This window comes from Mauremys mutica, chromosome 16 (genome assembly GCF_020497125.1).
Source record: "Mauremys mutica isolate MM-2020 ecotype Southern chromosome 16, ASM2049712v1, whole genome shotgun sequence".
NCBI lineage: Eukaryota > Metazoa > Chordata > Testudines > Geoemydidae > Mauremys > Mauremys mutica.
The window spans coordinates 258842-271926 of NC_059087.1; the positions used below are offsets into that span (position 1 = coordinate 258842).

The 13085-nt window shown below is 48.9% G+C and overlaps 1 long non-coding RNA gene across 1 annotated transcript; it reads left to right on the plus strand.

Annotated features, from left to right (window-relative positions):
* LOC123350804 lies at nucleotides 1-10204 on the plus strand. Its single transcript, XR_006573836.1, has 3 exons — nucleotides 1-52; nucleotides 8027-9485; nucleotides 10126-10204. It is a non-coding gene; the product is annotated as an uncharacterized LOC123350804 (long non-coding RNA).
* Nucleotides 10205-13085: the final 2881 nt, after the last annotated feature.

Below are 13085 nucleotides of genomic sequence, written 5' to 3' on the forward strand. Positions count from 1 at the left end.
GGCGAGAAGGCTCCGGCAGCGCGGTGAGGACATGAAGTCACTAGGCACCCTGGTCAGTCTGTGAGGTGTTTTTAATGTTCTGTTCATAGGCGGCAGGTGCCCTGCTCAAGATGTATTTGGAGGTGGGTCTCTGTCTCCTGCCCCAGGGTCCTAGCGCCTGCCAACCACAAATGGCAAGGCAGGCTGCCCTTACCGTGTAGGTTGGGGAAAGTTGTTGCAGGCTGGGGCGTGTTGCGGAGGGAGAGAGGGGGCGGAAGGGGGCTATGGGAGAAGGCATGTACGGGGGAAAGTAGGGATGGGGTGCAGGTTGGGGTGGCCTAGGAGGTGTTGGAGGGAGAAGAAAGGACTGAGGAGCCCAACGGATGGGGGGATAGACGGGGGTGGGTTGGTTTCGGCTAGAGGAACGGGCGTTCAGATTGGAGTGGACGAGGAAAGTCAGGGCGAGCTGGGGGGTGCGGGAGGGAAGAGGAAGGTTGTGGGGGGCTGAGGGGGGGTTAGAGAATGTCACGGGGAGCTGGGGGGGTTGGAGGTGGGGAAGGTCGAGGCGCACTAGGGATGCAGGGGGGCTGGGGGCACCAAGGGGGCTTGGGAAATTCACAGTGTGCTGGGGGCACCGTGGGGGCCGGGAAGCTTGCGGCACACTGCAGGTGTGTGGGGAAGGGGGTGGCCCATGAGGAACTGGGGAAGCTCACAGCAGTGCGGGGGCATGGGGGGGGGCCATAGGGGGTTGGGAAGGTCACAGGGGCTGTGGCTGGGCAGGGGGCTGGGGGAGCTGGGGGGGAGGAAAGGCACGCTGGGAGGGTGGGGGGCTGTGGCTGGGTGAGGGAAGCTGTGGGGATGGGGGGGCTGTGGCTGGGCGGGGGGGGAGGAAAGGCGTGCTGGGGGTGCCGGGAGGGGAGGTGGCTGTGGCTGGCCGGGGGGAGGCTGTGGGAGCCCGTGGGGGGGAGGAAAGACGCACTGGGGATGCCGGGGGGGCTGTGGCTGGGCGGGAGGGGGAAGGCGGAGGGGTTGAGGGGGCTGTGGCTGGGCGGGGGGGGGAGGAAAGGCCCGCTGGGGGTGGGGAGGGGGCTGTGGGAGCCCGTGGGGGGGAGGAAAGACGCTCCGAGGGGGCTGTGGCTGGGTGCTGGGGGGAGGCAGGAGGGCTGTGGCTGGGTGAGGGTAGCGGTGGAGATGCGGGGGGCTGTGGCTGGACAGGGGGGGAGGAAAGGCGCACTGGAGGTGCTGGGGGGTGATGGGGGTGCCGGGGGGGCTGTGGGAGCCCATGGGGGGGAGGAAATACATGCCGGGGGGGCTGTGGCTGGGTGAGGGGTGCTGGGGGCGCTGGGCGGGGAGGAAAGGCGCTAGGGGGAGGCGGGGGGGCTGTGGGAGCGCTTAGGAGGGAGAAAAGACGCGCCAGGGGGGCTGTGGCTGGGTGAGGGAAGCGGTAGAGATGGGGGGCTGTGGATGGGCGGGGGGGAGGAAAGGCGTGCTGGGGGTGCCGGGGGGGGAAGCGGGGGTGGGGGCTGTGGGAGCACTTAGAGGGGAGGCGGGCCGGACCCAAACACCTCGCAGGGGGGGTCGCTGTGGGGGCCCAATGGACCCAAGTCCCCCGCTTATCACAGGCGGCCTCCAGACCGCTGATGTCACTTCCGCTCCAGGCCTGGCCCTGCAAGCGGAGCCTGTCGCGCCCAAAGCGCCGCCCGCTGGGTCTAGGGTGACCAGATCACCCAGGTCAAATATCGGGACACGGGGGGGCGGGGGGGGGCAGAGGGGGAAAAAATGGCGGCAGAGCAAAAAAAAAAAAAAATTCCCCACCCCCGATTCCTCCTCCCTCCGCAAGCGCTGGAGGGAGGCCCGGGAGACTCAGGGGAGCACGGGGCCGGGGTGAGTGAGAGTCCAGCCTGGCCCCGAGCAGGCAGGACTCAGGTGCGGTATCTGGAGGGAGAGTACGGGGTGGCCTGCGGGGCCAGGCAGCGGCTGTTCTCCCCACCTGGGCAGCAGGACTCGGGAGCAGCCGCTGCTGCAGCTCCCACTGCCGCGGGGGGAGGAAGCGGCCGCTGGCCAAGCTTGGCAGCTGCGGCTCTGGTGCCCACGAACCCCCCGGGCCTGCTGCGGGGACCCAGCGCGCACGCTGCGCATACCCAGCCCCTGGCCACTCGCGTCTGGGCTGGCTGCCCAGCTGGTGCAATCCTGCGGGCGGCCTCGGAGTGGGGGCAGCAGGCCCCAGTCCCCCGCATCCCGCTCGGGTCCTGCAGGGGAACGATCGGGACTGGGCTTCCGATGCCTCCGCCACGGGATTGCACCAGCTGGGCAGCCAGCCCAAACGCGACTGGCCAGGGGCTGAGCGCAGTGTGCGCGCTGCCCCGCAGCAGGCCCGGGCTCGGGGGGTTCGGGCCCGGGCACCAAAGCCGCAGCCGCCGAGCGCCACGTGCTTGGCCACTTCCTCCCCCAGCAGCAGTGGGAGCTGCAGCAGCGGCTGCTCCCGAGTCCCCTGCCCAGGTGGGGAGAACAGCCGCCACCTAGCCCCACGGGCCGCCCCCCTACTCTCCCTCCAGGTACCGCGCCCGAGTCCTGCCTGCTCGGGGCCAGGCCAGACTCACACTCACCCCGGCCCCGCACTCCCCTGAGTCTCCTGGGCATGGCATGCTTGGCAAGAGGCGGGGATTTGGGGAGGGAGACAATGGGGCAGTGAGGGGGCGGGGATGGGGGCGAGGATTTGGGGAAGGATCCAATGGGGGAAGGAGGGGGCGGAGTTGGGGCAGGGGAGGGCGCGAGCCCTTCGGGCTCCGGAGCCTTTGCTTGTTTGTCCAGTGTCCCGACCTAACATTGGTCGGGACGCGGGACAAACAAGCAAATATCGGGACAGTCCCAATAAAATCGGGACGTCTGGTCACCCTAGCTGAGTCTGCGGGGGCTGATGGGAGTTGTAGGCCAGGGCGCACTACAACTCCCACAAGCCCCTGCGTCATCCCGCCCTGCGCCCCTCCCCCCAGCGGGGTCTGGGGGCTCTGGCTGGGACCCCCACTATTAAACCCCCCGGTGAAGGATTGAACAGCTGGAGACTGGGGCCGTGTGCAGAACTCTGTAAAAACCACCGATGGCGGAGAGACAGATTGACATGTGTTGTTGTCACTAGGCATAAATCTAGGTAACTCGGGAGGATGGCTCTGGGCCTATGTGAACCAAAGTACCTCTATGTGAAGCGCTTCTGTTAGCCTTACTAAACTTTTGTAACCTTCCGTGCTATGTGCTGACTACTAGCCGCTGCAAGGCCGGTTGGCACTAGATGCAGCCAATACTAGATAAGATAGGCGGAAAGCAGATGCTGTAATCAAGGTTATATGCATGAGAAAGTAGCCCCCACGATGGGAAAGTACAGATAAAGAAAAACAAGGGGGGTATAAATGCTGGGACCCCGCCTGCGTGCGGGTGTGCAGGATTTGAGATTGCTATTTCTCCCTTGCACTTTTTTGAGCTCAAATAAACTTGGTTTCCTTCTCCACCCTGGTGTGTTAATTAGTGCAACACACACCGGGCAACAAACCCCGCTGTTGCCCCCTTGGGCCGGCAACACAAGGGTGAACTCCTCAAGCACTATAGCATCCTAATCGTGGAGTCACAGACAGTCCCCTCAGGTACTCCATCTGTCTTGCCACCCAGGCAAATTCACCTTTCTGATAGATGGTCCTTTACACCAAAAATCACAACAATATTCAGGTTACTCCCAGCCCCAAAGGACCAGTCACTTACCCCAAGTTAATCGCGCCTTAGACCTCACACCAAAGATAATGCTTGTAGCCAATCCTATAACTAAAGATTTAGTAACTAAAAAGAAGAAAAGAGAGTTATTTACAAAGTTAAGCCAGGTAAACACACACACAAATGAATTACAGTCTTAAGTTCCAAAAGGTGATAGAAGCTGCTGAGATATACAAGCTTTCTATGTCCTCTAGCGCTAACTCAGCTTTGGGATCCCTTGCTTATTCTTAGAAATATTGCCCTCTCCCAGAATGCAAACTGATGGGACAAGTGTTTGTGCCTGTCTCCTCTTCATGAGGGGTGGATGTAATCAACCAAGTCTTTGTCCTTTGATGTTTCACAATGGCTCATTTGGTTTCAGTGGGCCTTCTGTGCAGGACCATCACTTTATATTAATTAATGCTTCTTTCCTATTTGGTGAGTTGCACAGTTACAGAGGTTTGCAATGCAGTCAATATAACTTTATACAATGGGATACAGATGTTATAGATGAGATCAATACATGCAGCATCCTACAAGCATTTAATCAAATCTAAACACATTCTTACAAACTTACATCTATTTTAGCAATGCTAGCACACAGCTGTTTTCCAGCTGTGCCTTTGTTAGTATTCAGTGAAGCCTAGGGGCCTTGGCTTGAGCTGGCACCTGGGCAGCCAGCCTCACAATAGTCTTTGAACCATCCTCTGGAATTTAACAGAGAATTGTATACCTGCTATAGAAACCTATAGGATAATTTAAAAGTCCTACAGAAAGGTAATCATTTGCTTTTAAATTCCATAGTTTTTTAAGAGAGAGATGTAATATATATCTGCAGAGAAGATTAAAATATCTTATATATACACACGAGCCTGCAAAAGGTTCTCTTTTCCACCAAGTATGGAATTTTCCCAAAAAAAGTTACATTAGCAAAGTTCAAAGTTGGAATACTTAATGTATTGAAAAGCTATTTTAGCCTACAATTAAAGGTCTTTGTGACTTCTTCTTGTCCCTGTACATGTGGATTCATTTTGACTATGGCATCTGGCTTTACAGGCAGAGAGATCTAAAAAATAATATAATGAAACTTAAAATTCTCTATGGCTCCTTTTCTGAAAAGACAGTTGCCATTACTGAATTTATAAGAAGTGAGATGGGAAAACATAAATGGCAGTAGTACTCAATGAAGCCCCAGAGACCACCAATGCTCTACCCCTCACTGAAAATACAAACCAAATTGATTCTGTCACCCAAAAATCAACTAATTCTGGCTCTCCCCAGAACACAAACCCATTTAAATTTTCCTCCTACAAAACATACTTATTTAATGTTGCCTCCTACAATTAACACAGAATCCCCATACACAGCCCTCATGCACAATTGATGCAGACTCCCATAGAATCCAGATACTTACCACAATTATTACAATGTCCTCACACATAGAATCATGTAGAGAATTCATGGAGAGCCCTCTTCATCACCCCCACATTTCTCAGAGTCCATATACGTTACAGATTCCCACAGGGAGAAACCATCACAATTAATATATTCTCCCCTCCCAGGCCTGGGAGGCACAGCAGCACTGGGAGATGTTCACACATCCCCACCCTCCCCCCAAGACTGGTTAGGGAGCTGAGGATGGAAAACCACCAGCTAACCATCAGCACATGGTCTGCCAGTAGAATTGATGAGGTGGGACAAACTGATGGTGGGATCACAAAGTGTAGATAGGGCATGAGAGCCCATGCTGGCTGTTTCTTAGCCCTGCATTTAAACTAATTTGTGATTTTTTTTCCATATAATATGAGGCATATACATAGCACATGATGTTCTGTTAGCTTTTGTTCAAAACATATTTGTAAAATGAGATAAAGTTACACAGTTCATAACTTCAAACTTCCAAAAACTTCCAATAAAGCCTTCATAGCCCATCCACCATCATATATTCTGTTGATCTGTATATGCTACATGTTGCTGCATTTGTATTTTACAAATGTTTTAGGGAATTTAGAAAAAAATATATAGTATTAGGACTCTTTGAAGCCCATGGGATCCTGCATGGTCCTAGAGATCTGCACTAGTCGAGCTTGAGGCAGGGTGAGGGCCTGTGTGTGTAGCTGTAAAGCTATTTGCACTAGAAAAGCCATTTTAGATTATCTAGTTTATCCCTGGTGAGTCATGAAAGATTGCTATCTACAGTGTATTCTCCAGTAGAGTTTTGAATATGCCAAGTTATGTTTTATACTATTGTACATGAGACGAGATAGAATACACAGTGTCTGCAGAACTCTGGCACTGAGATAGTTAAATAAAAGACAGACAAGGATCTGACCTTGGTGTTTTCAGCTAGGACCAGGCACTTACATGTACACACCATTGCTTGTTGTGAATGTGACAAGAGAAAATTGGATGTGAAGCCTTTTGGTTCTTTGATTTTTCTTCTAGTTTTGAAGCGGTTAGGGTTCACATTTTCAAGCTTTTCTACATTACCATAAAGGCTTGAAACTTAGGCGCAGATTCACAAAGATATTTAACTGCTTAAATCCCAGATTTAGGTCACTAAATTTTGAGTTTAGACACCTAAATCCCAGTTTTGGCTCCACTGTGATCCACCAGACTTCTGCCGAACCCAGTAGGAGTCTAAATTCACGTAGTGCCTAATTTTTCAAGGTAAAGGTTCCCTAGGCATCTGTTTTTCTGTCTCTCAGCATGTGTGCTGTAGTCTCCCTCTAGAAATTTGGATGTCTGTCTCTTACTTAAGCCCCAGAGCAATTCCCCTTAGGCGCTTTAACCACTGGACTACAGAGTCAGTCTCTCTCTCTGACTATATAAGTATTTATCCACAATGGAACAGTCATTGAGCATGAGAAAGAGAGAATGAGAAGGATGTTGATAAACTGGAGAGAATTTAGCGAAGAGCCATGAGAATGATTACAGGATTGGAAAAATGCCTTATAATCATATACTCAAGGAAGTCAATCTATTCAGTTTAAAGAAAAGGTTACGGCTTACTTGTTCACAGTTTATAAGTACCTACATGGGAACAAACATTTGATAATGAGCTCTTCAATCTAACAGACAAAGGTTTAACAAATTCCACTCACTGGATGTCAATTTCAGACTGGAAATAAGAAGCAATTTTTTAAGGGAGAGCAATTTACCATTGAAACTATTTACCAAGAGCTGTGGGGAATTCTCCATCACTGGAAATTTTAAAATCAAGATTGGATGTTTTTCTAAAAGATCTGTTTTAGTTCAAACAGGAATTACAGTAACTCATCATTTAAAGTCGTCCCGGTTAACGTTGTTTTGTTGTTACGTTGCTGATCAATTAGGGAACATGCTCGTTTAAAGTTGTGCAATGCTCCCTTCTAACGTCATTTGGCAGCCTCCTGCTTTGTCCACTGATTGCAGAAAGAGCATCCGTTGGAGCTAGCTGGTGGGGGCTTGGAATCAGGGTGGACCGGCAGCCCCCCACCATCCGCTCCCCTAAGTTCCCTGTGCGGTAGCTGCCCAGCAGGCTATCAGTTGAAGGGTGGTTCAGCTGTCCCTCCCCCCACTGCAATGTGCTGCTCCTGCCGTCTGCCTTGGAGCTGCTCTGGGGAGCCTCCTGCTTGCTGTGCAGGGGGAGGGGGGAAGAGGGGTGCTAATGTCAGGGAGTCCCCCTCCCCTCCACTTCTATACCCATCTCCATTGACCGGGGGAGGGGGGCATGACAGGGCTCAGGATAGAGGGAGCTTGCTGGCAGCAGCTGCTGTCTCAACTTGCTGATCTACTTAAAAAAGCAGAGTACTTAGAGTGGGGTCAGCGTACTTAAAGGAAGGGTGACCAGATGTCCCGTTTTTAAAGGGACAGTCCCATTTTTGAGGACTTTTTCTTATATAGGCACCTGTTACCCCCTCACCTCCTATCCCATTTTTTCCACAGTACACACACACACACACACACACACACACACACACACACACAGTGTGTCTCTGTCTCTCTCTGCCATGCTGTCTCCCCTCCCTCCATTTATTCTGCCTTGTAGAGAGGCTACATTTCCTGAATAGGTTATTTATTGTGAATTATTTGCGCAGCTCTAGTAATTGGGAATGCATAATAGGGGGATGAATGATTATCCTTCAATGGGCTATGCATTGAAATTCACCACCACCAGGAGTTCTTCTAAAATTGCTACAGAATGTTACATTTCCATCTAATTCAGTCCAGTTGCCAATGTGCTTAACCATTTGGTGTGGGTTTTTTTATGGCTCTTTAACACCCATCTCCAACATTAGTTTCATCTGCTATTTTGTCTTTTTTCCAGACAAAATAATTGGAATCAAAAACTCAACCAAAATCCTGCGGTTTCAACTACATCAGAACAAGAATTAGTGCAACTTCAAAGGATAGGAAGTTTGTAATCAGAATACAACAGAAGCACAGCAAGATGACTGCAGCAAGCATAGCTTTCTCTACACCAACCTAGAATATAACTTTTGCCATGGAAGATTTCTGCTGTATTCTTATGGTCAATTTCTGCCTTCATTTACATCTGTTCAGCTGAGATGCCAGAGAGAGGAATAAGTGGTGCAAATTTGACTTTTGTATGTCAGGTGAAAGAAATAATGGTTCTAGGCATCAGCCTCAGTTTGTGGTTTGGCTTCCTATTTCAGTCATCTCTCTCCAAGTAGAAACATGAGGTTGAGAAAGCTACAGCCCATTCTGTTCTTGGACCTTCTCTGAAAGTCACTTTGCTTTCTCAAACTTGTTTAACTTCTAGTATTTTGGGACTTCACATTCATTCTTCCTTTTTTTCTTCTTCTTCTTTTAGGCTGTTACTGGAGAAAAATGAGAGCAGTCCTTGCTGCCTGTTTTCACACATTGTACCAGAGAAGCAGGCCCCTCAGGCAGACCTCTCCCTTTACAGACTGACCCATAGCCAAGCCACCATACTGTACGGACATCCCTCCCTGTCTCCTTGATCATTTTAACTTCAACCACAAGCTCTTTTTACAGTAAGATAGTAACATGAAAAAGTAGCCCAACCTGAAAACCTTTCATGTCTTGGGCTTCCCTTTCTCATCTAGGTGAAGGGATATGTTGCTTTCCCTTCACTTAAGATTCAGTTCTTAAAAATAATGTCACTGCTGTTTTGTTTTAAAGGAATAAATCCCTGGCTCTTCACTGTCCCCTAATGCCAGTGCTTCTTCCAGCAATTAGATGATCAGATAGTATGGTGATGAGAGACATATGGATGGATTCAAATACTGTTTGCCCCTGCTGTGCTTGTACAGCTCTTTTATATCTGCAAACTTCCACTGAAGGCAAAGGAAGATTTGCCTATATAAGAACATACAGATAGAAGGGATTACAGTTCTTAAAATGGCTACCCAGGATTCTTTTGCTGGTCCAAATTTGTATAAATGGTACATGAAATGAAGCACTGATCTCCTTAAAAAGGATGGTAAGTCTTTGTCTTAGAATTCTCTTCCTGTGGCACACTTACATATGAACCACGCCACCAGTGTGTTTGTAACTGAAATGTGACACCCTACTCTCACCCCTCAAATTGGATAATGACAAGAACATTTTCTCCCTGAATTCTTAATCAATTCCCTTAATTGTAATTTACATCTTGTATAATTGCAATGGATAATGTTTGTGATTAGTTAAGGACTCCACTTTGCATTGACATTTAATTGTGTCCCAGTATGTTATCTTCATTAGAAAGTGATTTCTGAATTACTATCCTGTACAGATTTTTCTCAAAGAAAAGCCTCCAGGTGTTGTACCAATACTATTTTTAACAGTTGTACTTAAGAGGTTTTTGGGGACCTGAAAGATGGGGCCCTGCAATTATGGGTTAAGGTCTTAAAAATAAACCTGATGCACTGGGGACCAAAGTCTTTTGGACACAAGTGGTGATTGATAAGTTGGATGGACATGGGGGAAGTAGAGAGACATTTGCTCTGTCTAGTGTAGTATATTTTTTCTGGACCCAATGCTAGCACAGGACACCACTAGAGACAGACACAGAACATGCAACAGAGAACATGCAACACAGAACACTGAACACAGACTTTGTCGCGACACTATAACCATGGTATTTTATAACTCTTCAGCTGGTACCAGCTCTTCTGATGTTTTGGTTTTAGAGCCTGAAAGATAAAAGCTTAGAAATAAATTAGCACAGTGCTTCCACCTGGCAGACCCTGCTTAGTCTCTGCGTGTGAAAAAAAAATTTCTTTACTGGAGGTAGCTGTCATTACAAGCCTCCCACAGCAGCCAGATCCCTGCAGCATTTCTTTTTACTGCATTTAGGGGTTTGCATATGAGGATATATTGGGCCATCTATCCTCTAGGTCCAAAATGGTGCAGATATTTGCAAGGGCTTGTTCAGTCCAAGGACTGTGCCCATATCAGGTACCTCTGCACAAGTCCCCCTCAGCCTGTAGAGTCCATTCTGTCAAATGCAATTCCTTTCAATAAATCAGACATAATCATTAACCTTTGCAGTTTCCAATCAGAAAAATTGTTTCCTCACATATTGGATAGAAAGCCAGGGTTGCTACAGACAAAAAGGAGACTGTCTAGAGGTGGTTCTAGCTGAAATGGAACACAGTTTATACCATAATGGGAACTGAACCCCAATGAAATAAGACAGACTGTTTATAGTTTACTGTAGACTAAGTTATAGTTTAATCTATTAATTCATTTTTCATATACATTATGAAATCAATCACAACAAGAAAAGTGGTACAAATTCTAGCTGGAAAAATCTGCTATGGCTAGGTGTGCAGTCTGGTCTTATTTAATAACTAGCCAACAAAGGGTAAGACGATCCAGTGGCTGGAAAATGAAGCTTGACAAATTCAGACTAGAAATATGAGGGAATGAGCAGTTTACCTAGAGATGGGCTGATTCTCCATCACTTTAAGTCTTTAAATTGAGAATGGAGAATATACCCATGCCTTTACAAATACACACACAAGTTTGGGCTGTATTGGAATTGTAGAACTGGAAGGGACCTCAAGAGGTCTTCTAATCCAGTCTCCTGCACTCAAGGCAGGACTAAGCATTATCTCAACCATCCCTGACAGGTGTTTGTCTAATCTGCTCTTAAAAATCTCAAATGACAGATTCCACAGCCTCCCTAGGCAATTTAAATTCTAGTGCTTAACTACCCTGACAGTTAGGAAGTTTTTCCTAATGGGCAACCTAAATCGCCCTGGCTGCAATTTAAGCCTATTGCTTCTTGTTGTATCCTCAGAAGTTAATGAGAACATTTTTTCTCCCTTCTGCTTGTAACAACCTTTTTATTTAATTGAAAACTGTTATGTCTCCCCTCAGTCTTTTCTTCTCCAGACTAAACAAACCCAGTTTTTTCAGTCTCTTTCATAGGTCATGTTTTCTAGACCTTTAAATCATTTCTGTTGTTCTTCTCTGGACTCTCTCGAATTTGTCCAAATCTTTCCTGAAATGTGGCTCCCAGAAGTGGACACAATACTCCAGTTGAGGCCTAATCAGCACAGAGTAGAGCAGAAGAATGGCTTCTTCGAGATGTGTTGCACACATCTATTCCAACTTGGATATGTGAGCAACCTGAGCACAGCTATCGGAGATTTTTCTCCTAGTGATATCCATAGGCTTGGCTCTGGCATCCCTTGATGTCACATGCTTATAGCACCGGTATAAGGGGCACCACCAAGCCTCTACTCCTCAGTTCCTTCTTACCACCCATTGTGGCTGTTGGAGTCCCCCCCCCCCCGACCCCTTTGCCTGGGCAAAGTGTGTTAGTGGTTTCCTAATTGAAAATTCTGTGAATAGTTTTATTAGTTAGTGTAGTGTGTTAAGTATAGATAGTTTAGAGTAGTAGCTAGGACTTCTCTGTGTCTGGAGAATGAGTCCATCTCTCCAGGTACTGTGACATGCCTCAGTCACCGTGGTTTAAGCAGTGCTCTTCCTGTGCAAAGCCTTTGCCAACCAGTGACCTGCACTTGAGTTGTCTTAACTGTTTGGGTGTCAGGCACAGGAAAGATTGCTTCCAGACCTGCCGTGATTTTAAATCACAGATGCCAACGGATCAGACAGCAAGACTAAAAGTCCTCCTGATGGAGGCAGCACTGAGGCCCGCCTCAGAGTTGAGATCTGACTTGGCACCAAGTACGTCTGTATCTGTGCAGAGCACACCGCCCGCCTCTAAGAGCTCACAGCACCATTCTTCCTCACCAGTGCCAAAGAAGAGGTACATAGGACATCGGGAGAAGACCAGTTCCCTGGCACCAAGAATGGACAAATGGGCAGATAGGGATAGAGAGAGACCTGTGCAGGGCTGCTCTCCCTCACTGGCACCATGGCAGCCTCCGGCATTACCACCGGTGCCACAAATGCCCAGAGGTGAGGTGCTACCCCTTGCCCAGTACTGAATGGATGACTTTGCAGTACCATCAACCCCAGAGGCACATGCTTCTGCTAAAGACTTGATGACTCTGCCGGTACCGAGCCCCTCTAAGGCACCTGAAGCGGCACCACCTGTGCCGCCTAGCGGCACTGAAACCACTACTTTCAGGACCATCTCAAGATCGGCCTTTAGGGGAAAGCCTCCGTTTATTACCTCACTGGAGATGTCTCCGTGGCACTGGTCCCCCTGGCACTGGGAGGATCGGCACAGCCATGGTCACCTCAATCATCCAGCTCTCCCTCGTCTTCAGGATCAGATTCGGGGTCCAACATAAGGCACTGGCACTGTCGCCACTCCCCACACCCATCTCTGATGTCTTCGATTCAACTCATTTTGGACTACCTCTTGTCTTTGAAGGAGCAGGGCTTAGCCCTTTCCTCCATTAAGGTCCATCAGGTGGCCATTTCAGCGTTCCACCCGAGGATCGATAATAGATCAGTGTTCTCACATGAAATGGTAGTTTGCTTCCTCAAAGGTCTTGAGAGGGCATTCCCTCAAGTGAGGGAACTCCTCCCCCCATGGGATTTGAACCTTGTTCTCTCAAAACTGACAGGACTGCCCTTTGAACTGATGGCAACGTTCTCATTCCTATATCTTACATGGAAAACAGCCTTTCTGGTGGCAATTACTTCAGCCAGAAGGATCTCAGAACTCCGAGCCCTTATGGCAGAGCCACCCTACACAGTTTTCTTTGAGGACAAGGTACAGCAGTGGCCACACCCTAAATTCCTTCCAAAGGTTGTGTCTCAATTCCACTACAACCAACCGATCTTTCTGCCAGTCTTTCACCCTAAGCCTCACGCAACTAGGGAGGAGCAACGCCTACGTTCCATGGACGTCAGGCGGTCTCTGGCTTTTTATATTGAAAGGACCAGACTGTTCCTTAGGTCGCCACAGCTCTTCGTAGCAATAGCAGACAGAA